This window comes from Procambarus clarkii, chromosome 57, assembly GCF_040958095.1.
Source record: "Procambarus clarkii isolate CNS0578487 chromosome 57, FALCON_Pclarkii_2.0, whole genome shotgun sequence".
NCBI lineage: Eukaryota > Metazoa > Arthropoda > Malacostraca > Decapoda > Cambaridae > Procambarus > Procambarus clarkii.
The window spans coordinates 21,848,505-21,874,959 of NC_091206.1; the positions used below are offsets into that span (position 1 = coordinate 21,848,505).

Below are 26,455 nucleotides of genomic sequence, written 5' to 3' on the forward strand. Positions count from 1 at the left end.
CACTGTGGCCTCGAAAACGAAGGGGTGTTCACCCAACTTCATTTCCCAACCATTCACATTGGGTCTACTATGATATGGGGTATGAACAAATACTCTCTCCTCCTCCAACATCAGTCCCATATTCCTCTGGTTCTCGTCGCACTCACGGGCGAAATGTCCGCGCCTGCCACAATTAAAACACCTGACTCTCCTCGGAGGCGACTCTCCACCTGTCACTCGGGCAACGCCGCCTGGAAACCGCCGTCCCCTGGGTCCTCGTCGCGCCCCCGGTTTTCGTCTCCCCGACAGCTTTGGGAAGGAAGTTTGGGAAGCTATTTGAACCACTTCCCCGCCGGCACTCGGATGGTAATCTTGAGCATAGCATTTTATCAAATCACCTCATTCTTTGGGGCACACGTGAGGAACACAAATGCGAGCAAGCCTGAATGGTCCAGGACTATATGCGACTGAAAACTCACACCCCAGAAGTGACTTGAACCCATACTCCCAGAAGCAACGCAACTGGTAGCTACAGGACGCCTTAATCCACTTGACCATCATGACCGGACAAAAGGAAGTGATAGCCGAAGCTATTTGAACCACTTCCCCGCCGGCACTCGGATGGTAATCTTGGGCATAGCATTTTATCAAATCACCTCATTCTTTGGGGCACACGTGAGGAACACAAATGCAAACAAGCCTGAATGGTCCCCAGGACTATATGCGACTGAAAACTCTCACCCCAGATGTGACTCGAACCCATACTCCCAGGACCAACGCAACTGGTATCTACAGGACGCCTTAATCCACTTGACCATCATGACTGGACAAAAGGAAGTGATAGCCAAAGCTATTTGAACCACTTCCTCGCCGGCACTTGGATGGTAATCTTGGGCATAGCATTTTATCAAATCACCTCATTCTTTGGGGCACACGCGAGGAACTCAAATGCGAACAAGCCTGAATGGTCCCTAGGACTATATGCAACTAAAAACTCACACCCCAGAAGTGACTCGAACCCATACTGCCAGGAGCAATGCAACTGGTGTGTACAGGATACGTTATCCACCCGACCATCACGACTGGACAAAAGCTGATGGTAGCCTAGGTTATTTGCCGGCACTCTGATGGTAATCTTGGGCATAGTATTTTATCAAATCACCTTATTCTTTGGGGCACACGTGAGGAACACAAATACGAACAAGCCTGAATGGTTCCCAGGACTATATGCAAGTGAGTGAGCGAAGCAAGGCTGGTGCACGCAACATGAGCTAACAGCACTGCTGTTCAGCTTGTGGCCACAGCATCGCCTAACAATGTCAAAGTATATATATATGTAACTGATATTATTTAGCGATAACAGTATTACAGAAGAGCCTGACTGTGATAAAGACCGTGTACAATGTTCAGATATTTGTGAACACAATGCTGTTCAAGATGTTCACATTGCAACAGCACACTGCCATTGTTCGGTCCATCGAAGAATTTTTAATTGACTTCTCTTGTTCCTTTACAAAATAAACTTGTGGAAAATTAATCATTTACAGGATTTAGTGACCAGGATTTTGATAATAGAAGCAATGTGCTGTGAAGTAGCGATGTGCGTAGCATGGTAGGAGGAGGAATGTTGGTGAGTGAGGTAGCGTCGTCTGCTGGTGGCCATTATGCTGTTTTCGATGCACCATACCAGATTAGTTGTTTGTTATAGTGAACAAAATATGCAGATACTTATATATAGCGTGTGTATATAGTGTAATAACAGCAAAATTATTTTTTGTATTGTTTTATGAACATAATTCAATCACGAATATGCACACCATACTTTTAGGTATAGCAATGGTTTACACACCATACTTTTGAGTATAGGAATGGTTCTTATTATATAAATATAATTATCTCCCACTATTGAATAATATTACTGAAAAAAAAATTAATCAGAGACGTTGAAATAATTAGGTAATAATAGCTTTGTGGCAACTCCCGCCTGACAGCTCAGGTGGCGGAGATCGCCATGGACGCCTAGTCTGTCAGTGCTTGAATAATACCAGACTTCCTCTGAGTGGAAGAGATTTCCTCTGTCTAGCTGAGTGGCAGAGCGGACACGTTTGCTCCTGACTCAGGGAAATTGTGAAGACGGATGGGATCCCAAGAATCTCTTCAGGCTATGTACCCAACAGTCTCTTTAGGACACAGACCCTACAGTCTCTTCAGACCACAGACTCTACAGTCTGTTCAGGCCACAGACCCGACAGTCTCTTCAAGCTATGTACCCAACAGTCTCTTCAGGCCACAGACCCGACAGTCTCTTCAGGCCACAGACCCTACAGTCTCTTCAGGCCACAGACTCTACAGTCTCTTCAGGCCACAGACCCGACAGTCTCTTCAGGCCACAGACCCGACAGTCTCTTCAGGCCACAGACCCTACAGTCTCTTCAGGCCACAGACCCGACAGTCTCTTCAGGCCACAGACTCTACAGTCTCTTCAGGCCACAGACCCTACAGTCTCTTCAGGCCACAGACTCTACAGTCTGTTCAGGCCACAGACCCGACAGTCTCTTCAGGCCACAGACCCGACAGTCTCTTCAGGCCACAGACCCTACAGTCTGTAGGGGGGGCCTCGTAGCCTGGTGGATAGCGCGCAGGACTCGTAATTCTGTGGCGCGGGTTCGATTCCCGCACGAGGCAGAAACAAATGGGCAAAGTTTCTTTCACCCTGAATGCCCCTGTTACCTAGCAGTAAATAGGTACCTGGGAGTTAGTCAGCTGTCACGGGCTGCTTCCTGGGGGTGGAGGCCTGGTCGAGGACCGGGCCGCGGGGACACTAAAGCCCCGAAATCATCTCAAGATAACCTCAAGATATAACCTACAGTCTCTTCAGGCCACAGACTCTACAGTCTCTTCAGGCAACGGACGTGTCTCATAAAGCAAAAAGTATGACAAAGGATGTCATAACAAACACCTTCATCTCTCGCACCCGCTCCATTTAGGACAATGGGAACCATGAGGGAGGGAACCTACGGATGACACTCTGTAGTCTGATGCGAGCATATAAAACTATGGGCAGTAGAGAAGCAAGTGTTCCACAGTATCCTCCTGGTTCGGACACCTCTTCACTTCGCTACCACTGACAGCTGGTGTCAGTGGTAGCGAAGTCGATCTAACCAACCATGGGCGATGAAGATGTGTAGCCAGGCAGGAGAGTCCAAACCAAAGGCAAGTGAGGTCCGTGTCAAGGAGACATGAATGGTGACGGGTCCTGTGACGTAGTTAGGCGGCCTTCCGGAGGCTACCCAAAGACGAACACCAAATGCCTATCGTCATCTGCGCCTCCCAACCCCCGAGGCAGAATGCCCTGAGCTGCTGGAGAGTTTCCGTTAGGTCCAGAGATACATGTGTAGCTTGACAGAGACCATGTGCCAATCCTGCTGCTGCGTCTGCCACCTCATTGCCATGAATCTCGACATGAGACGGAACCATTGCAGAGAGACCGACCAACCTGGGGAACTTGAGTACTACAGCAGTTCCCCGTGGATCTGTGTCACAATATAACGGTGAACCATCGGACGCTGAGATTATATCAGATGTAGGGCTGAATGAGAGTCCACGTAGAAGACCACCGCAGAAAGCCTGGAAACTTGTCGGAGGAGTAGAAAGGCGGGCAAGATTGTGAGCAGTTCCTCAGCCAGGCAAGGGAAAGCTGCCACGTCTGGCAGAAGGAAAAATTAACAAAGAAAACAGCTGCTGAGGTGGACAGTGGCTGACCGACCCAGGACCCATCCGTGTAAACCTCTGAGGGTACTGGTTATAAGAAGGCACGCAGATCAGCAAATATAGTTGGGGCCAGGCTCTTCAAATCCCTCTTCTGGCGAGTAGGCTAGGAAAGGTCCACTTACATCTAGATGAGCTCTTCCCATGGAGATACTGCAGAGATGACCGAACCAGGGATGGGTAGAGGAACAGGAAGGAAAAATTATGAATAGGCATTCAGGGTCCAGACGATGAAAGGTCACACGGGGGAGACATCTCCTGTCACGCAGGGTGCAATCGCACCTCTACAGATCTCCAGTATCAGCTAATGATACTGGTAATGGCTCAAAAGGGCCACCACTTACGAGCTATTCATGCCTGTGTCATCTTTTGGGTGACTTAATCTTTATCAATCAATCAATCAATTTACGGCACGCAGGGTGCAGTCTCACCTCCACAGATCTCTAGTATCATCAATTGATACTGGTAATGGCTCAAAAGGGCCACCACTTACGGGCTATTCATGCCTGTGCCACCTTTTGGGTGGCTTAATCTTCATCAATCGATGAAAGGTAGCAGACGGCACCTGGAACGGCCAGCCGGCAATCCCATCTGTTTTTCATCAGGCAGCAAGCAACTAAGCAGATGTGCAGCTGAGAGCCGCACTATCCATTGGAACCGACGACAAAGGGCTACGAGTTCAAACCACAGTGGCCAAACCCCGACTCGGCATGGTGAGAACTGACGATGAGGGCATAGCCACAAACACAGAGCGAAGGGCACGTCGTGGTTAGTGGTCTAAGGCGTTGCTTGGGAGTATCCAGAGCATAGCTTCGAATCCTCCTCATGGCTCCTACTGATTTTGGCATTTATACATCCCATTAATGTGATTTTTTTTGTGACATTATCTTGCCCTTGTCAGGCTCCGTTTGGATTATGCAGATACATTTTGGTCGTCGTCCTATTGTAGAACGGACATGACTTCACTTAAGAGCGTACAGGTAAAGGTGACAAATTGAATTCCCAGAAACTAGAAACTTCCTTATGAAGAGAGATTGGAAAAGCTAAACTTACATTAACTACAAAGAAGAGGAGTAAAGGGTGACATCTTCTTGAGGTTATCTTGAGATGATTTCGGGGCTTTAGTGTCCCCGCGGCCCGGAGCTCGACCAGGCCTCCACCCCCAGGAAGCAGCCCGTGACAGCTGACTAACACCCAGGTACCTATTTTACTGCTAGGTAACAGGAGCATAGGGTGAAAGAAACTCTGCCCATTGTTTCTCGCCGGCGCCCGGGATCGAACCCGGGACCACAGGATCACAAGAACAGTGTGCTGACCGCTCGGCCGACCGGCTCCCATGCGCTCGGCCGACCGGCTCCCATGCGCTCGGCCGACCGGCTCCCATGAAGTGAAGTATAATAATGACTGAAGTATAATAATAGATTATGTTGTGAAACAAAGTGGATAAAAACATGATTTAAAAAATATCAACATAAAAACACTTGAAACAATGGATATAAACTGGATATGTTTATATTTAGGAAAAACCTGGGTAAATACCGCTTTGGAAACTGGTTTTTTGATATGTGGAATAAATTTCATGGTAACATAATAGACATAGGATTGATGGATTGTTTAAAGAGTAGATTAGACATACATATACGATGTAAAACTTGGTTGAATTAATATGAAACGCTGCCTCATATAGGCCAATGTGCCTTCTGCGGTTTCCTTAATTCTTATGTTATTATTCATGGCTGGGACAGTTTAACGCTAAGGTGATACAAAGCTGCTGTGATTTGAAACTGCGGTGGTTCAAATCTGCAATGATTCAAGGTTGAATTAATTCAAAGCTGTGGTAATTTAACACTAGAGTTATAACTAGCTGTGACGATTCAAATCTGGTGTCTCAACACTTATATGATTTATAACAGTAGAAATTAAAAACAGCCTTGAAAGAATGCTGCAGTGTTTCAAGGCTTATATGACTTAGAACAGCGATGATTAAAAACAGCATTGAGTGAAAGCTGCAGTGATTCAAAACAGCTACGATTCAAATGTGAGGTCATTCAGAGCTGTGATAGTTCAAAGCTGTTTTGACTGAAATCAGTGATGATACAAAGTTGCAGTGATTTCTGCAGATTTAAATTTCAAATTAAAAATTTAGTAAATCAAATTATTTCACACTGAAAAAATAGATGAGAAGGGGAAGTAGCAATGTCTGAAAAATTTATATATTGCCAAACAGGGAATAAAAACTGTTCACAAAAACTATTTTGATAGAATTAAATTAAAATAATGTTTGAATAATAATTCATGTTACATATATGCCGCAATACCTCAACATAATGAATGGTAAGAATGAATATATGGGAAGAAATATCTATGACGTTTTTGTCTAAATTGTTTGGATTTTTTTGGTGACTATTTTAGTAGAATATACTGGGCAAGTAAAACAAGAAATACTGAAGTAGATGTTTAATAAATAGTTGATGATTGATGTCTTTAACATCACAATATGTAGTCAACACAGAAAAATAATATGTTAGACATCGTGCTTGCCAACAGGGAGACACTAATTAATAACATCGATATTGGAAGCGAGTCAGGTAAAAGTGTTCACAAGGAAATTGATTCAATATAGCACGGAAAACTGAAAGTTTATACTAGGCAGAGGAAGTTAACATGAGCCCTATGAGGGTCAGAATTTGACAGTCAATCCTTCAGTAAATGTAGAATAAATAGAATTTATAAATATTATGAAAAGAGAGCAAGGAAATAATATTCCTAGCAGACAGATTACATCAAATACCTATGATCCAAATGGATGACAAATAGGCACACGATGAGTCAATGACGTTATCTTGAAGTGATTTCGGGGCTTTAGTGTCCCCGCGGCCCGGTCCTCGACCAGGCCTCCACCCCCAGGAAGCAGCCCGTGACAGCTGACTAACACCCAGGTACCTATTTACTGCAAGGTAACAGGGGCATTCAGGGTGAAAGAAACTTTGCCCATTTGTTTTTGCCTCGTGCGGGAATCGAACCCGCGCCACAGAATTACGAGTCCTGCGCGCTATCCACCAGGCTACGAGGCCCCCCTCGTAGCCTGTAGACGTGGCTGAAGACACGATGAGCAAACCACACACCAGAAGATGGAGAAACGACGATGTTTCAATCCATCCTGAACATACCCTGATACACAACATACCCTTTAGGGTATTAAAAGTATCAACACAAGACAGAACACGAAACAATGGGTATAAATTGGATAAGTTTAGATTTAGGAAAGACTTGGGTAAATACTGGTTCAGTAACAGGGTTGTTGATTTGTGGAACCAATTGCCGCGTAACATTGTGGAGGTGGGGTCCCTCGATTGTTTCAAGCGCGGGTTGGACAAGTATATGAGTGGGATTGGGTTGTGTATAAATAGGAGCTGCCTCGTATGGGCCAATAGGCCTTCTGCAGTTGCCTTTGTTCTTATGTTCTTATGTTACCCAATATGAACCTTAGTCCTGGCTTTGTTGCTGCCGATTCTTCCCTTTTACAGTACATACTGTAAAAGTATGTACTGTATAAGTATGTACTGTATGTAAAAGTATGTACTTTCGCGTGTTAACACTTTCGTGTTAACACGCGAAAGTGTTAAATGTTCAAACGTTCATAACAAACATGATTTGACGTAAGCCAACCCACCTTTTCTTTTTCTCGCCCTCCTCTTATTCTTACTATTTTCCTTTCTTTCTTCATCATATTCTTACACTCAATTCATTTCTACCATTCTTCCCATTTTTACCTTTCACTTTACCCTTCTTTTAAAAGTTACCTTTTTCTCTTACCTGCTCCGCACCTCACTGTTTCTCATATTAGTTCGTTCCTTCCTCTTTTCCTTTTTTACAGGCTACTCATACCTCTGCCACCTCTTGGCTTGCATAATCTTCATCAATCAATGTCTTCCTCACACACGACTTGATAATGGTCCAGGACGGACCGAAACATCGTCGGGTCTCCATCCTCTGATGTGTGATTTGGTCATCGGATAACAAATAAATAAAACATCTAATTAGATTATTAATGGAAAAATATAGGTAAAAGAAAATTACAAAATAAAAATAAACAAGTTAACGAAACTAAAATTTCCAGAGATGCAAAGCTCAGTAATAACAGATTTTTCCACAATATAAAATAAAGCGCTGGAAAAGGATCGAAAGGAACTTTGAAAACCGTTTTTGGTCATGAAGGAGAGGAGGAAATGAGCAATATACTAAACAACTATTCATATCAGATTCACAAATCAGACCACGATAATGTATCCAGCATAGAGTCAATCTACTAAGATGTTGAAGTAGACTATATATCATTGAGGTTAACAATATGTAATAAAAATTAAATAGATTGAAGGTTTAAAACAAATAAGCATCCTGGTACTGATGAAGTATTCACTAGTCTTTAAGGAATGCAAGGAGGAACTTAGTGGGCCACTCACAAGGCTATTAAATAAATTCATCAGAACTAATGTTAGTCCTGTTGCCTGGAGGGTCACTAATATGGTCCCAACTACTGCAACCCGCTCTCGCACAGTACAGTACATATATGACTTATTGCTTGTAGTTATTATTTGGCTGATTAATAAGTACATATGTGGTATATGCCAAGTTATATTTTTATTTTAAGGTACAAACTCTTCCTATAGATTTGCTAAACACCAGTTTTCATATTAGGAATTTCTTTTTCAGCTTTATTAAACAGAGATTTTATACAATATTTGACAATATCCTGAGTTACTTTACAATTTATTTAAATATTTTGGTTTTGTTGTATTATTTTTATAAAACTGTAATATCAATACAAGTATAGATTAAGTAATAATTGTAATTAAGAAGCAATAAGATGCTTATCTTAACATACTAAGAAGGTTAGGTTAGGTTGGTGTTTTCCATTAAGCTTTTCAAGGTAAACTAAAATATTCACAATAAATTAGTATGTCACATATGCACTTATTAAATTAATAAGCCAATATTGACTATAAGCACGTGCGAGAACGGGTTGACTACTGACCAGTAAGTTTTACATTGATTGTGGGACAAATCCTGGAAGCAATATTTTCAGTTTCTGTAAGAAATCCCATAGAAAATTAAAGGTTGTTTAGAGACTGTCAACATAGGTTACATTACAAGCAGTCGTTTCTGTCTTACTAATTTACTATACTCAAGTGTATTCGAGATAATTGGCAATGGAGAATATAGTGTTGTATACCAGGACATCAACAAGGCTTCCGACACAGCTCCGCAAGAGAATCTTCATAAGAAGGGTATGGGTGAAGAACAGAAAAAAGGGTCAGCATAAATGGAGTGAAGTCAGAGTGGGTGGATGTCACTGAGTTGCGTGCTGCAGGACTCTGTACTGCTCAACCACTTCACCTGGACAGTAAAGCGACGATTTTTTTTATTTATTTTATTGTTCATAAAACAAAACATGACAATTTAAGCATTCAATACAAAGGCACAGAAGCACCAACATCCATAAATGCAACATACAACAAACAAGTACAAAAGCCACAGCAAAATACATAACTGAAATTAACACATTACGACAAAAACACAGAACAAATGGCATATAGGAAATAACGTTAACTGAAAAACATTGAAACAACAAAGAGAAATACATAAGCACACACAATAAGTACCTGCACAACCCAGACGGGGCGCGCCAAATAATATACAATAAACTACGCTGGGCGCAAAAGAAACATCAGAAACAAAAGACACAAAATAAAAAATAAAATTGCTAAACACACACACTCAACCCACGGAACACCCAACACACACATAGTACAAATATTCCAACACCCGACCGGAACACGCAGGAACCCGGGAACAATCGTCATCCACACCCTAAACACACATGAAAGAAAATACCGGAACACGCAGGACCCGGCAAAAAAAAAAAAAAAAAAAACAGAAACCCACACTAACGTTCAATTTCGCACAAGTCATCCACACATCCATTGAGAAAATAAACAGAGAGGACCACACTCATACAACACTACCACTACATCCCAGGAAAGCAGTGCACCCAACAGAAGAGCCCTCAACCACATCCCCCAAAACTGCCGGAAAGGAAACCACATCGGCATGCGTACCCCCAGAACTCTACTGGAGCCTAACCACCAAATCGCCCCCTACCGACTTTTCCTGGACCCCTTCACAATATCCCACCAATCCACATTCTGTGTACCTCCAGGTGGTGGACCACTTCCTGGAATTTTAGGAACACCATCATCCATCACAGACATGCCCCCACCAGAACGTGGGATATCCGAGTCGGCCGGAACCATAGGATCACACTGCACAGCTGTCAAGGAAGGGGGGGAGGGGGGGGGGTGCCGAGTTCCAACCTCCTCCTCCCATCTAGGACATTCTGAAGAGAGACCCTAAATTTCTGTCGCTTCAGGCTGTGCTGCCCACCGCTGACAGGCAACATGCAATCTGCTTCACGTCGTCCAGAACTGCGACTCGGAGAATATACATCCTCCATATGCACTGCCATCATCACCTCAGTTGTCCGAGCAGCAGGCCGAGCCGCAACATCACCATCACGGATCACTGGCTGCGGGTTCCGACGCACACCAATTGGCTCAGCACTACTCATCCACCACCTCACCAGATTTGGCAGTCACCGCAGCACACCCGCCCTCGGAGCCGGCCTTCAGGGTCATGCACGGGCTCGGAGGGAGATAAACCCCCCACTAGACCGTCCGGGAGACGACACATCAGTATGGACATCATCTCCATCAGTAGAAACCAATGAAGCAGCACTCTTAGAACCCAGATCGGCGCCAACCACCACTGCATCCGTTCCCATACAAGGGACACTGCTCAGAAGCGCGAGATCTTCCTCGTGCAAAGGACGAATATCATGTTTCTTAAACAGGTTAACCCATCACACATCCGAGTGGTGCAGGCAGCAGCCATATGGCCAACATGACCACACTTGAAACATGTCCGAGTTTGCCCCCGGTAGAAGAAGCCGATCGCATAGCCAGCGATAGAGAAGAAGGCACATTTCCACGAAGAACCATCTTAGCCATCCTGTAATCATTTATGAGTCCCTTGACGGCTTCGAACGTGTGCCTACACACACAAATAAATTCGACACGCACATACCTGGCAAGAGCCCGATGGAGACGATCCTCCGACATTTCACTCTAAGCATTTTTAATAGATACGTATATGTATTCAACACTCAAGTTCGTCACCGTCACAGAGCCTCGACCGTTGCTCAGCCGCACCTCCCGATCCTTATACTTGTCGATAAACTGCCGGAATAAGCCATTCTCGGCGAACTTCACCACCACTCTGTCCTCGTGAACGACCTGCAGACCAACGAGATCTTCCACTTTCACGTTCATTATATCAAACAGAGTGTTGCTTATGACTCCAATATCCATCTTACAGGAAAATGTCAGCCCAGCCGACTCCTTACTCCGCAGTGACGACACGTAAGTCCCTATGCTGAGACTGAGAAACAGTCACCCCGCAGTGGCAAACGACCACTCAGTAAAGCAACGATCTCGCTTCATGCAGTCCATCCTCACACTAGGCTGTTTAAAGCAGCGGCCGTCCTTCCCAGACGCATTCATCAATTTTAATATACTGTGTAATAAAAATTGTGTTTTTCTCGTAAAAGTTAATATTTGTATACATAAAAATTATATGTATAATTAGACGTAGGTTAGGTTAGGTGTTTAGGTTCTGTTGGCGATTATTTGTATTTGAAGTACGTGGGTGAAGCCTTTATAGAATTTTGGTTCGAACAGAGGACATGAGCAACAACCCAACCCCTCCTCGACTCAAGTCCATTACATCCAACGGTCGACCCCACAAACACATTCATAGCTTTTTACATGCTGTTCATTCAAAACGAGAAATATTTCATATATAAATTAATATTATAATACATTAGGATATTGTGCATATATAGGCATAGGTTAGGTTAAGTTAGGTGTTTAGGTTCTGTTGGCGATTATTTGTAATTTTAGTACGTGGGTTTACAGCGTTGTGGTTCGAACAAAATTCGTCAGTGACGCAGATGTTCCAGAAGTGTTCGAACGAGATCGGTTGTGATTCGTGTGTAAACAGTTTTTCATTCATAAACAGGGGATTTGGAGGGTGCATGGAATCACTTTTGGGTCTTTGTTTGGAGGAAGGGCTGAACAACCTGTCCTCAGACCAAGTTCATTCCATCCAGCGGTCTACCCCACAGACGCATTCATAAATTTTGACATGCTGTTAATTCAAAACAGGAATTTTCTGAAATATAAATTAATATTATAATATATTAGCATATTGTGCATATATATAGGCATAGGTTAGGTTAGGTGTTTAGGATTTGTTGGCGATTATTTCTATTTGTAATACGTGGGTGAAGCATTTACAGCACTGGTTCGAACAAAATTCGTCAGCGAATTTGGCAACCCGTCCTCGACTCAAGTCCATTACATCCAGCGGTCAACCCCACAGACGCATTCATAAATTTTAACATGCTGTTTATTCAAAACGGGAATTTTCTCAAGTATAAATTAATATTATACTTGAGAAAATATTATACATATATAAAATTATACATATGTTAGCATATTGTGCATATATAGGCATAGGTTAGGTTAGGTTAGGTGTTTAGGTTCTGTTGGCGATTATTTGTATTTGTAGTACGTGGGTGAACCATTTATAGCGTTGCGATTCGAACAAAATTCGTCAGTGAAGCACTTGTTCCGGATATGTTCGAACGTCAGCAGTTGTGAGTCGTGTGTAAACCGCTTTTCATTCATAAACAGGGGGTTTGGCGGGTGCATGGAATCACTTTTGGATCTTTGTTTGGAGGACGGGCTGGGTTGGAACAACATTCGTCAGTGAAGCACTTGCTCTGGAAGTGTTCGAACGAAATCAGTTGTGAATCATGTGTAAACCGTTTTTCATTCACAAACAGGGGGTTTGGCGGGTGCATGGAATCACTTTTGGGTCTTTGTTTGGAGGAGGGAGCTGTGACTCACAACTGCTGACGTTCGAACACTTCCAGATCCAAATTCAGCCCGTCCTCCAAACAAAGATCCAAAAGTGATTCCATGCACCCGCCAAACCCCCTGTTTATGAATGAAAAGCGGTTTACACACGACTCACAACTGCTGACGTTCGAACATATCCCGAACAAGTGCTTCACTGACGAATTTTGTTCGAATCACAACGCTATAAATGCTTCACCCACGTACTACAAATACAAATAATCCCCAACAGAACCTAAACACCTAACCTAACCTAACCTATGCCTATATATGCACAATATGCTAACATATTATAATATTAATTTATACTTGAGAAAATTCCCGTTTTGAATGAACAGCATATTAAAATTTATGAATGCGTCTGTGGGGTCGACCGCTGGATGTAATGGACTTGAGTCGAGGATGGGTTGTCGTAATGGCAGGGGCTTACACCTGATAGTTCCCTTCTGTGCTGTGCTCGCTGCTTTACAAACGTTGCATCAACGACCCTGATGCAGGAATGACCAGTAAGATCATCAGATATGTGGACGACACAGGGATAGTGTTTACTGAATACAAAAGAAGACTAACTTGTAGTTGGACAATGTGTTATCTATGTATATTAGGCATGAAAGTGACGGCAAAGAATACTTCACCCTATTTACATTATTTTCCAAATTGTATTTAGTCAAAATGTCTGCCGTGTAAACTACAATTGTTTGATCCTAATTATGGAACGAGGAAGAGCGATATTAAACTATAGATGGTTCTACTCTCAATGTTTAGCGTAGTTTAATGGCAGCTGCTGCTCTCTTCTGTTCTGTCCTCCTGATTATGAGGTCGTTGGTACTGCAGGGCTTGTTGGGTAATTATTGCAGGACTTGATGGCCGTGTGGTGTTTCTTGTGTATGATACAATCAGTAATTATAAAAAAAAAATTAGCATGTGTGTATTTCTGTTCATTCAAATGAACTTTGTTATCCTCAAAGCAAAGACCACTGCTCTTGTCCCTCACTGATCGTTTAAGTCTCTCAAAGACACTACAGGTACTACCTCTAGTACCTGTAGTCGTACCGTCAGAGTGGGTGACAGCAAGACTTGCAGGTGGCGGAGAAACAAAGTGGTGCCGATGGGGGCATGAAATTAACATTACGCAAGAGCCCGGGTATGGGGTCGGGGGCTCAAACTCGACCCCCGCGGTCGGGGGCTCAAACTCGACCCCCGCGGTCGGGGGCTCAAACTCAACCCCCGCGGTCGCCGCCTAATGTGGCAGTTTGACTTATTTATGTTCATTACTGTGGTCTTATATTTTCCATCTCATATGCTGCTCATACATTATATGAACTCTTCCTGGTGACGAGTTTCTTTTGTGTTGTTGTTAATTTGATGGTTTACTCGTCGTTTGAGAAACCATATACACAATGTATGAATCTGTATGTATAGTTGTATGTTAGTGTATATGTATGTGTTTGTACATGTTCTGTTTTCTCTTGTTCATGAGTTATGTGTGTGTTGCCCGTGTTGGACATCTGTCCTCCACCGATGTTTGTAGTGGACGATGTTTTTGTGTTTTGATTGATCGTGTTGATTCTACCTGTTTCTATTACCCCCCCCCCCCTTGTGTACTTGGGGCACTGTGTGTGTGTGTGTGTGTGTGTGTGTGTGTGTGCTTGTACACATGTCGGATGGTTCGCGGATATTTACACGACTTGTCTTAGTTTCTTAATTGTTTTCGTAATATTTATTGCTGATACTTTTACTTTCATATTTCTGTTGTTCATTCAGTGCTGACTGTGTTTCTTATCCATGGAAATACTTAATACTTCCTTGACTTATTAAGCTCTGTTTTCCTATTTCCTATTTAATGTCCCACTAGGTGTTTCACTTTCTTTTTTAACAATTTGGGATAATTATTATTCTAGTAAAGTAATCCGTCAAGAATAACGATTACCTGTTCCAAATTAAGTGTTAGTAAAGATGCAGTTCTTCCATTATTGTAAGTTCCGGGTCCGCTCCTCTTGAGCGACTGTCTCGCTTCATGCAGGTCGGCGTTCAATCCCCGACCGTCCCAGTGGTCGGGCACCATTCCTTCCCCGTCCCGTCATAAATCCTAGTCCTGAAATCTTCCAAGTGATATATAGTCGTACTAGCTTGGCATATTACCCAAATAGTTCTCTCCCTGCTACTCTCCAGAGATGAGGTCCACAACCCTGGCCCGCCCCCTGGCCTGGCTCCCTGGCCCAGCTCCCTGGCCCAGCTCCCTGGCCCCGGCTCCCTGGCCCGGCTCCCTGGCCCGGCTCCCTGGCCCGTCTCCCTGGCCCGGCTCCCTGGCCCCGTCTCCCTGGCCCGGCTCCCTGGCCCGGCTCCCTGGCCCGGCTCCCTGGCCCGTCTCCCTGGCCCCGTCTCTCTGGCCCCGTCTCCCTGGCCCCGTCTCCCTGGCCCCGTCTCCCTGGCCAAGTCTCCCTGGCCCCGTCTCTCTGGCCCCGTCTCCCTGGCCCCGTCTCTCTGGCCCCGTCTCCCTGGCCCGGCTCCCTGGCCCCGTCTCTCTGGCCCCGTCTCTCTGGCCCCGTCTCTCTGGCCCCGTCTCCCTGGCCCCGTCTCCCTGGCCCCGTCTCCCTGGCCCGGCTCCCTGGCCCGGCTCCGTGGCCCGGCTCCATGGCCCGTCTCTCTGGCCCCGTCTCCCTGGCCCCGTCTCCCTAGCCCCGTCTCTCTGGCCCCGTCTCTCTGGCCCCGTCTCTCTGGCCCCGTCTCTCTGGCCCCGTCTCTCTGGCCCGTCTCCCTGGCCCGGCTCCATGGCCCGGCTCCGTGGCCCCGTCTCCCTGGCCAAGTCTCCCTGGCCCCGTCTCTCTTTCCCCGTCTCCCTGGCCCCGTCTCTCTGGCCCCGTCTCCCTGGCCCGGCTCCCTGGCCCCGTCTCTCTGGCCCCGTCTCCCTGGCCCCGTCTCCCTGGCCCCGTCTCCCTGGCCCGGCTCCCTGGCCCGGCTCCGTGGCCCGGCTCCATGGCCCGTCCCTCTGGCCCCGTCTCCCTGGTCCCGTCTCCCTAGCCCCGTCTCCCTGGCCCGTCTCCCTGGCCCGGCTCCATGGCCCGGCTCCGTGGCCCGGCTCCGTGGCCCGACTCCGTGGCCCGGCTCCGTGGCCCGGCCCTCAGGCCCGGCTCCCTAGCCCGGCCCCCAGGCCCGGCTCCTTGACCCGGCTCCCTGACCCGGCTCCCTGAGTTTGCGTTCCTGAAATTCGTGGCGGCTTGGTCACCACGGTGGTGGTGCCTGAGGTGGCGTGGTCAACATTGAGGCGTGGTCAACATTGTGGCGTGATCAATGAGGTGGCGTGGTCAACATTGTGGCGTGGTCAACATTGTGGCGTGGTCAACATTGTGGCGTGGTCAACATTGTGGCGTGGTCAACATTGTGGCGTGGTCAACATTGTTGCGTGGTCAACATTGTGGCGTGGTCAACATTGTGGCGTGGTCAACATTGTGGCGTGGTCAACATTGTGGCGTGGTCAACATTGTGGCGGGGTCAACATTGTGGCGTGGTCAACATTGTGGCGGGGTCAACATTGTGGCGTGGTCAACATTGTGGCGTGGTCAACATTGTGGCGTGGTCAACATTGTGGCGTGGTCAACATTGTGGCGTGGTCAACATTGTGGCGTGGTCAACATTGTGGCGTGGTCAACATTGTGGCGGGGTCAACATTGTGGCGTGGTCAATATTGTGGCGTGGTCAATATTGTGGCGTGGTCAACATTGTGGCGTGGTCAACATTGTGGCGTGGTCAACATTGTGGCGTGGTCAACATTGTGGCGTGGTCAACATTGTGGCGTGGTCAACATTGTGGCGGGGTCAACATTGTGGCGTGGTCAACATTGTGGCGGGGTCAACATTGTGGCGTGGTCAACATTGTGGCGTGGTCAACATTGTGGCGTGGTCAACATTGTGGCGTGGTCAACATTGTGGCGTGGTCAACATTGTGGCGTGGTCAACATTGTGGCGGGGTCAACATTGTGGCGTGGTCAATATTGTGGCGTGGTCAATATTGTGGCGTGGTCAACATTGTGGCGTGGTCAACATTGTGGCGTGGTCAACATTGTGGCGTGGTCAACATTGTGGCGTGGTCAACATTGTGGCGTGGTCAACATTGTGGCGGGGTCAACATTGTGGCGTGGTCAACATTGTGGCGTGGTCAACATTGTGGCGTGGTCAACATTGTGGCGTGGCCAACATTGTGGCGGGGTCAACATTGTGGCGTGGTCAACATTGTGGCGTGGTCAACATTGTGGCGTGGTCAACATTGTGGCGGGGTCAACATTGTGGCGTGGTCAACATTGTGGCGTGGTCAACATTGTGGCGTGGTCAACATTGTGGCGTGGTCAACATTGTGGCGTGGTCAACATTGTGGCGTGGTCAACATTGTGGCGTGGTCAACATTGTGGCGTGGTCAACATTGTGGCGTGGTCAACATTGTGGCGTGGTCAACATTGTGGCGGGGTCAACATTGTGGCGGGGTCAACATTGTGGCGTGGTCAACATTGTGGCGTGGTCAACATTGTGGCGTGGTCAACATTGTGGCGTGGTCAACATTGTGGCGTGGTCAACATTGTGGCGTGGTCAACATTGTGGCGTGGTCAACATTGTGGCGTGGTCAACATTGTGGCGTGGTCAACATTGTGGCGTGGTCAACATTGTGGCGGGGTCAACATTGTGGCGGGGTCAACATTGTGGCGTGGTCAACATTGTGGCGTGGTCAACATTGTGGCGTGGTCAACATTGTGGCGGGGTCAACATTGTGGCGGGGTCAACATTGTGGCGTGGTCAACATTGCGGCGTGGTCAACATTGTGGCGGGGTCAACATTGTGGCGTGGTCAACATTGTGGCGGGGTCAACATTGTGGCGTGGTCAACATTGTGGCGTGGTCAACATTGTGGCGTGGTCAACATTGTGGCGGGGTCAACATTGTGGCGGGGTCAACATTGTGGCGTGGTCAACATTGTGGCGGGGTCAACATTGTGGCGTGGTCAACATTGTGGCGGGGTCAACATTGTGGCGTGGTCAACATTGTGGCGTAGTCAGTTTGGAAAAATAGTCCAATGTTTAGGATTGATCTATTTATCTTTTGGTTTATAAAGAGTGTTTGGTGTGTATTTGTGTGCTGGGGAGCAGTGGGTTCACACCAGAACCCACTGCTCCCCAGCACCTTAACCCCCACTGCTCCCCAGCACCCCAGACCCCACTGCTCCCCAGTATCCCAGAACTCACTGCTCCCCAGCACCCAGACCCTACTGCTCCCCAGCACCCCAGAACCCACTGCTCCCAAACACACCAGACCCCACTGCTCCCCAGCACCAAAGACCCCACTGGTCCCCAGCAATACAAACACCACTGCTCCCCAGCACCTCAACCCCCACTGCTCCCCAGCACCCCAGACCCCACTGCTCCCCAGTATCCCAGAACTCACTGCTCCCCAGCACCCCAGACCCTACTGCTCCCCAGCACCCCAGAACCCACTGCTCCCAAACACACCAGACCCCACTGCTCCCCAGCACCACAGACCCCACTGGTCCCCAGCAATACAAACACCACTGCTCCCCAGCACCAAAGACCCCACTGCTCCCCAGCACTACAACCACCACTGCTCCCCAGCACCCTGGACCCCCACTGGTCCCCAGCATCCCAGACCCCACTTCTTCCCAGCACCCCAGACCCCACTTCTCCCCAGCTACCCAGACCCCACTGCTCCCCAGCACCCCAGACCACACTTCTCCCCAGGACCTACTGCTACCCATGACCAACTGCTCCCCAGCACCCCAGGACCCACTGCTCCCCAGCACCCACTTCTCCCCAGTACCCCAGGACCTACTGTTCCCAGCATACCAGACCCTACTGCTCCCAAGCACCCCAGGACCTACTGCTCCCCAGCACCCCAGGACCCACTGCTCCCAGCACACCAGACCCCACTCCTGCCCAGACCCCACTGCTCCCCAGCACCCCAGGCCCCACTGCTCCCCAGCACACCAGACCCCACTGCTCCCCAGCACGTCAGACCTCACTGCTCTCCAGCACACCAGAACCCACTGCTCCCCAGCACACCATACCTCACTGCTCCCCAGCACCCCAGGATCCATTGCTCCCCAGCACACCAGACCCCAATGCTCCCCAGCACCCCAGACCCCACTGCTCCCCAGCACCCCAGACCCCACTGCTCCCCAGCACCCCAGACCCCACTGCTCCCCAGCACCCCAGACCCCACTGCTCCCCAGCACACTAGACCCCACTGCTCCCCACCACACCAGACCCCACTGCTTCCCAGCACACCAGATCCCACTGCTCCCCAGCACAACAGAACCCACTCCTCCCCAGCACCCCAAACCCCCATTGCTCCCCAGCACCCCAGACCCCACTGTTCCCAAGCCCTACAAACCTCACTGCTCCCCAGCACCCAAGGCCCACACTGGTCCCCAGCGCCCCAGGACCACCTGCTCCCCAGCATCCTAGGACCCACTGCTCCCAGCACACCAGACCCCACTGCTCCCAAGCACCCCAGGACCTACTGCTCCCAGCACACCAGACCCCACTGCTCCCCAGCACCCCAGGACCCATTGCTCCCATGCACACCAGACCTCACTGCTCCCCAGCACCCCAGGACCCATTGCTCCCCAGCACGTCAGACCTCACTGCTCTCCAGCACACCAGAACCCACTGCTCCCCAGCACACCATACCTCACTGCTCCCCAGCACCCCAGGATCCATTGCTCCCCAGCACACCAGACCCCAATGCTCCCCAGCACCCCAGACCCCACTGCTCCCCAGCACCCCAGACCCCACTGCTCCCCAGCACCCCAGACCCCACTGCTCCCCAGCACCCCAGACCCCACTGCTCCCCAGCACACTAGACCCCACTGCTCCCCACCACACCAGACCCCACTGCTCCCCAGCACACCAGAACCCACTGCTCCCCAGCACAACAGAACCCACTCCTCCCCAGCACCCCAAACCCCCATTGCTCCCCAGCACCCCAGACCCCACTGTTCCCAAGCCCTACAAACCTCACTGCTCCCCAGCACCCAAGACCCACACTGGTCCCCAGCGCCCCAGGACCACCTGCTCCCCAGCATCCTTGGACCCACTGCTCCCAGCACACCAGACCCCACTCCTCCCAAGCACCCCAGGACCTACTGCTCCCAGCACACCAGACCCCACTGCTCCCCAGCACCCCAGGACCCATTGCTCCCATGCACACCAGACCTCACTGCTCCCCAGCACCCCAGGACCCATTGCTCCCCAGCACACCAGACCTAACTGCTCCCTAGCACACCAGACCTCAATGCTCCCCAGCACCCCAGGACCCATTGCTCCCCAGCACACCAGACCCCACTGCTCCCCAGCACCCCAGACCCCACTGCTCCCCAGCACCCCAGACCCCACTGCTCCCCAGCACACCAGACTCCACTGCTCCCCAGCACCCCAGACCCCACTGCTCCCCACCACACCAGACCCCACTGCTCCCCAGCACACCAGACCTCACTGCTCCCCAGCACCCCAGGACCCATTGCTCCCCAGCACACCAGACCCCACTGCTCCCCAGCACACCAGACTCCACTGCTCCCCACCACACCAGACCCCTCTGCTCCCCAGCACCCCAGACTCCACTGCTCCCCAGCACACTAGACCCCACCGCTCCCCAGCACTCCAGACAATACAGCACCCAGGCACACCAGACCCCACTGCTCCCCAGCACCCCAGACCCCCACTGCTCCCCAGCACACAAGACCCCACTGCTCCCCAGCACACTAGACCCCACTACTCCCCAGCACCCCAGACCACACTGTTCCCAGCACCCCAGACCCCACTGTTCCCCAGCACCCCAGACCCCACTGCTCCCCAGCACACCAGACCCCACTGCTCCCCAGCACACCAGAGCCCACTGCTCCACAGCACACTAGACCCCACCGCTCCCACGCACACCAGACCCCACTGCTCCCCTGCACCCCAAACCACACTGCTCCCCAGAACCCCAGAACCCACTGCTCCCCAACACCCCAGACCCAACTGCTCCCCAGCACCCCAGAACCCACTGCTCCCCAGCACACCAGACCCCACTGCTCCCCAGCACACCAGACCCCACTGTTCCCCAGCACAACAGAACCCACTGCTCCCCAGCACACCAGATCCCACTGCTCCACAGCACAACAGAACCCACAGCTCCCCAGCACCCCAGACCCCACTCCTCCCCAGCACCCCAAACCCCCATTGCTCCCCAGCACCCCAGACCCCACTACTCCCAACCCCTACAAACCCCACTGCTCCCCAGCACCCAAGACCCACACTGGTCCCCAGCACCCCAGACCCCACTGCTCCCAGCACACACCAGACCCCACTGCTCCCAAGCACCCCAGGACCTACTGCTCCCCAGCACCCCAGGACTCACTGCTCCCAGCACACCAGACCCCACTGCTCCCCAGCACACCAGAACCCACTGCTCCACAGCACCCCAGGACCTACTGCTCCCCAGCAACCCAGGACCCACTGCTCCCTGCACACCAGACCTCAATGCTCCCAAACACCCCAGACCCCACTGCTCCCCAGCACCCCTGAACCCACTGCTCCCCAGCACACCAGACCTCACTGCTCCCCAGCACACCAGAACCCACTGCTCCCCAGCACACCAGACCTCACTGCTCCCCAGCACACCAGACCTCACTGCTCCCCAGCACCCACTGCTCCCCAGCACACCAGACCTCACTGCTCCCCAGCACACCAGACCTCACTACTCCCCAGCACACCAGACCCCACTGCTCCCCAGCACACCAGACCTCACTGCTCCCCAGCACCCCAGGACCCATTGCTCCCCAGTACACCAGACCCCACTGCTCCCCAGCACACCAGACCTCACTGCTCCCCAGCACACCAGACATCACTGCTCCCCAGCACCCCAGGACCCATTGCTCCCCAGCACACCAGACCCCACTGCTCCCCAGCACCCCAGACCCCACTGTTCCCAAGACCCCACTGCTCCCCAGCACCCCAGACCCCTCTGCTCCCCAGCACCCCAGACCCCACTGCTCCCCAGCACACCAGACCCCACTGCTCCCCAGCACCCCAGGGCCCACTGCTCCCCAGCACACCAGACCCCACTGCTCCCCAGCACACCAGACCCCACTGCTCCCCAGCACCCCACTGCTCCCAGCACCCCAGAACTCAGTGCTCCCCAGAACCCTAGACCCTACTGCTCCCCAGCATCCCAGAACCCACTGTTCTCCAGCACCCCAGACCCCACTGCTCCCCAGCAAACCAGACCCCACTGCTCCACAGCAAACCAAACCCCACTGCTCCCCAGCACACCAGACCCCACTGTTCCCCAGCACCCCAGAACCCACTGCTCCCCAGCACACCAGACCCCACTGTTCCCCAGCACCCCAGAACCCACTGCTCCCCAGCATCCCAGAACCCACTGCTCCCCAGCACCCCAGACCTCACTGCTTTCCAGCAAACCAGACCCCACTGCTCCCCAGCAAACCAGACCCCACTGCTCCCCAGCACACCAGACCCCACTGTTCCCCAGCACAACAGAACCCCCTGCTCCCCAGCACACAAGATTCCATTGCTCCCCAGCTTAACAGAACCCACTCCTCCCCAGCACCCCAAACCCCCATTGCTCCCCAGCACCCCAGCACCCCAGACCCCACTGCTCCCCAGTATCCCAGAACTCACTGCTCCCCAGCACCCCAGACCCTACTGCTCCCCAGCACCCCAGAACCCACTGCTCCCAAACACACCAGACCCCACTGCTCCCCAGCACCACAGACCCCACTGGTCCCCAGCAATACAAACACCACTGCTCCCCAGCACCAAAGACCCCACTGCTCCCCAGCACTACAACCACCACTGCTCCCCAGCACCCTGGACCCCCACTGGTCCCCAGCATCCCAGACCCCACTTCTCCCCAGCACCCCAGACCCCACTTCTCCCCAGCTACCCAGACCCCACTGCTCCCCAGCACCACAGACCACACTTCTCCCCAGGACCTACTGCTACCCATGACCAACTGCTCCCCAGCACCCCAGGACCCACTGCTCCCCAGCACCCACTTCTCCCCAGTACCCCAGGACCTACTGTTCCCAGCATACCAGACCCTACTGCTCCCAAGCACCCCAGGACCTACTGCTCCCCAGCACCCCAGGACCCACTGCTCCCAGCACACCAGACCCCACTCCTGCCCAGACCCAACTGCTCCCCAGCACCCCAGACCCCACTGCTCCCCAGCACACCAGACCCCACTGCTCCCCAGCACGTCAGACCTCACTGCTCTCCAGCACACCAGAACCCACTGCTCCCCAGCACACCATACCTCACTGCTCCCCAGCACCCCAGGATCCATTGCTCCCCAGCACACCAGACCCCAATGCTCCCCAGCACCCCAGACCCCACTGCTCCCCAGCACCCCAGACCCCACTGCTCCCCAGCACCCCAGACCCCACTGCTCCCCAGCACCCCAGACCCCACTGCTCCCCAGCACACTAGACCCCACTGCTCCCCACCACACCAGACCCCACTGCTTCCCAGCACACCAGATCCCACTGCTCCCCAGCACAACAGAACCCACTCCTCCCCAGCACCCCAAACCCCCATTGCTCCCCAGCACCCCAGACCCCACTGTTCCCAAGCCCTACAAACCTCACTGCTCCCCAGCACGCAAGACCCACACTGGTCCCCAGCGCCCCAGGACCACCTGCTCCCCAGCATCCTAGGACCCACTGCTCCCAGCACACCAGACCCCACTGCTCCCAAGCACCCCAGGTCCTACTGCTCCCAGCACACCAGACCCCACTGCTCCCCAGCACCCCAGGACCCATTGCTCCCATGCACACCAGACCTCACTGCTCCCCAGCACCCCAGGACCCATTGCTCCCCAGCACGTCAGACCTCACTGCTCTCCAGCACACCAGAACCCACTGCTCCCCAGCACACCATACCTCACTGCTCCCCAGCACCCCAGGATCCATTGCTCCCCAGCACACCAGACCCCAATGCTCCCCAGCACCCCAGACCCCACTGCTCCCCAGCACCCCAGACCCCACTGCTCCCCAGCACCCCAGACCCCACTGCTCCCCAGCACCCCAGACCCCACTGCTCCCCAGCACACTAGACCCCACTGCTCCCCACCACACCAGACCCCACTGCTCCCCAGCACACCAGATCCCAATGCTCCCCAGCACAACAGAACCCACTCCTCCCCAGCACCCCAAACCCCCATTGCTCCCCAGCACCCCAGACCCCACTGTTCCCAAGCCCTACAAACCTCACTGCTCCCCAGCACCCAAGACCCACACTGGTCCCCAGCGCCCCAGGACCACCTGCTCCCCAGCATCCTTGGACCCACTGCTCCCAGCACACCAGACCCCACTGCTCCCAAGCACCCCAGGACCTACTGCTCCCAGCACACCAGACCCCACTGCTCCCCAGCACCCCAGGACCCATTGCTCCCATGCACACCAGACCTCACTGCTCCCCAGCACCCCAGGACCCATTGCTCCCCAGCACACCAGACCTAACTGCTCCCTAGCACACCAGACCTCAATGCTCCCCAGCACCCCAGGACCCATTGCTCCCCAGCACACCAGACCCCACTGCTCCCCAGCACCCCAGACCCCACTGCTCTCCAGCACCCCAGACCCCACTGCTCCCCAGCACACCAGACTCCACTGCTCCCCAGCACCCCAGACCCCACTGCTCCCCACCACACCAGACCCCACTGCTCCCCAGCACACCAGACCTCACTGCTCCCCAGCACCCCAGGACCCATTGCTCCCCAGCACACCAGACCCCACTGCTCCCCAGCACCCCAGACCCCACTGCTCTCCAGCACCCCAGACCCCAGTGCTCCCCAGCACACTAGACTCCACTGCTCCCCAGCACCCCAGGACCCATTGCTCCCCAGCACACCAGACCCCACTGCTCCCCAGCACACCAGACTCCACTGCTCCCCACCACACCAGACCCCTCTGCTCCCCAGCACCCCAGACTCCACTGCTCCCCAGCACACTAGACCCCACCGCTCCCCAGCACTCCAGACAATACAGCACCCAGGCACACCAGACCCCACTGCTCCCCAGCACCCCAGACCCCCACTGCTCCCCAGCACACAAGACCCCACTGCTCCCCAGCACACTAGACCCCACTACTCCCCAGCACCCCAGACCACACTGTTCCCCAGCACCCCAGACCCCACTGTTCCCCAGCACCCCAGACCCCACTGCTCCCCAGCACACTAGACCCCACTGCTCCCCAGCACACCAGAGCCCACTGCTCCACAGCACACTAGACCCCACTGCTCCCACGCACACCAGACCCCACTGCTCCCCTGCACCCCAAACCACACTGCTCCCCAGAACCCCAGAACCCACTGCTCCCCAACACCCCAGACCCAACTGCTCCCCAGCACCCCAGAACCCACTGCTCCCCAGCACACCAGACCCCACTGCTCCCCAGCACACCAGACCCCACTGTTCCCCAGCACAACAGAACCCACTGCTCCCCAGCACACCAGATCCCACTGCTCCACAGCACAACAGAACCCACAGCTCCCCAGCACCCCAGACCCCACTCCTCCCCAGCACCCCAAACCCCCATTGCTCCCCAGCACCCCAGACCCCACTACTCCCAACCCCTACAAACCCCACTGCTCCCCAGCACCCAAGACCCACACTGGTCCCCAGCACCCCAGACCCCACTGCTCCCAGCACACACCAGACCCCACTGCTCCCAAGCACCCCAGGACCTACTGCTCCCCAGCACCCCAGGACTCACTGCTCCCAGCACACCAGACCCCACTGCTCCACAGCACCCCAGGACCTACTGCTCCCCAGCAACCCAGGACCCACTGCTCCCTGCACACCAGACCTCAATGCTCCCAAACACCCCAGACCCCACTGCTCCCCAGCACCCCTGAACCCACTGCTCCCCAGCACACCAGACCTCACTGCTCCCCAGCACACCAGAACCCACTGCTCCCCAGCACACCAGACCTCACTGCTCCCCAGCACACCAGACCTCACTGCTCCCCAGCACCCACTGCTCCCCAGCACACCAGACCTCACTGCTCCCCAGCACACCAGACCTCACTACTCCCCAGCACACCAGACCCCACTGCTCCCCAGCACACCAGACCTCACTGCTCCCCAGCACCCCAGGACCCATTGCTCCCCAGTACACCAGACCCCACTGCTCCCCAGCACACCAGACCTCACTGCTCCCCAGCACACCAGACATCACTGCTCCCCAGCACCCCAGGACCCATTGCTCCCCAGCACACCAGACCCCACTGCTCCCCAGCACCCCAGACCCCACTGTTCCCAAGACCCCACTGCTCCCCAGCACCCCAGACCCCTCTGCTCCCCAGCACCCCAGACCCCACTGCTCCCCAGCACACCAGACCCCACTGCTCCCCAGCACCCCAGGGCCCACTGCTCCCCAGCACACCAGACCCCACTGCTCCCCAGCACACCAGACCCCACTGCTCCCCAGCACCCCACTGCTCCCAGCACCCCAGAACTCAGTGCTCCCCAGAACCCTAGACCCTACTGCTCCCCAGCATCCCAGAACCCACTGTTCTCCAGCACCCCAGACCCCACTGCTCCCCAGCAAACCAGACCCCACTGCTCCCCAGCAAACCAAACCCCACTGCTCCCCAGCACACCAGA

The 26,455-nt window shown here is 52.5% G+C and overlaps 1 protein-coding gene across 2 annotated transcripts in view; it reads left to right on the plus strand.

The window, feature by feature from the left end:
• LOC123744911 (glycine receptor subunit alpha-4) overlaps window positions 1-26,455 on the plus strand; it is a 263,873-nt gene that overhangs the window by 131,276 nt on the left and 106,142 nt on the right. Inside the window, exon 1 of one of the 2 annotated variants that reach the window (XM_045725128.2) lies at window positions 13,176-13,291. The exons of the other annotated variant lie outside the window; for it this stretch is intronic. The gene's annotated coding sequence lies outside the window, so the exon portion shown is untranslated. Of the gene's footprint in view, window positions 1-13,175; window positions 13,292-26,455 lie in introns of those variants that run through there. 2 annotated transcript variants of the gene reach the window in all.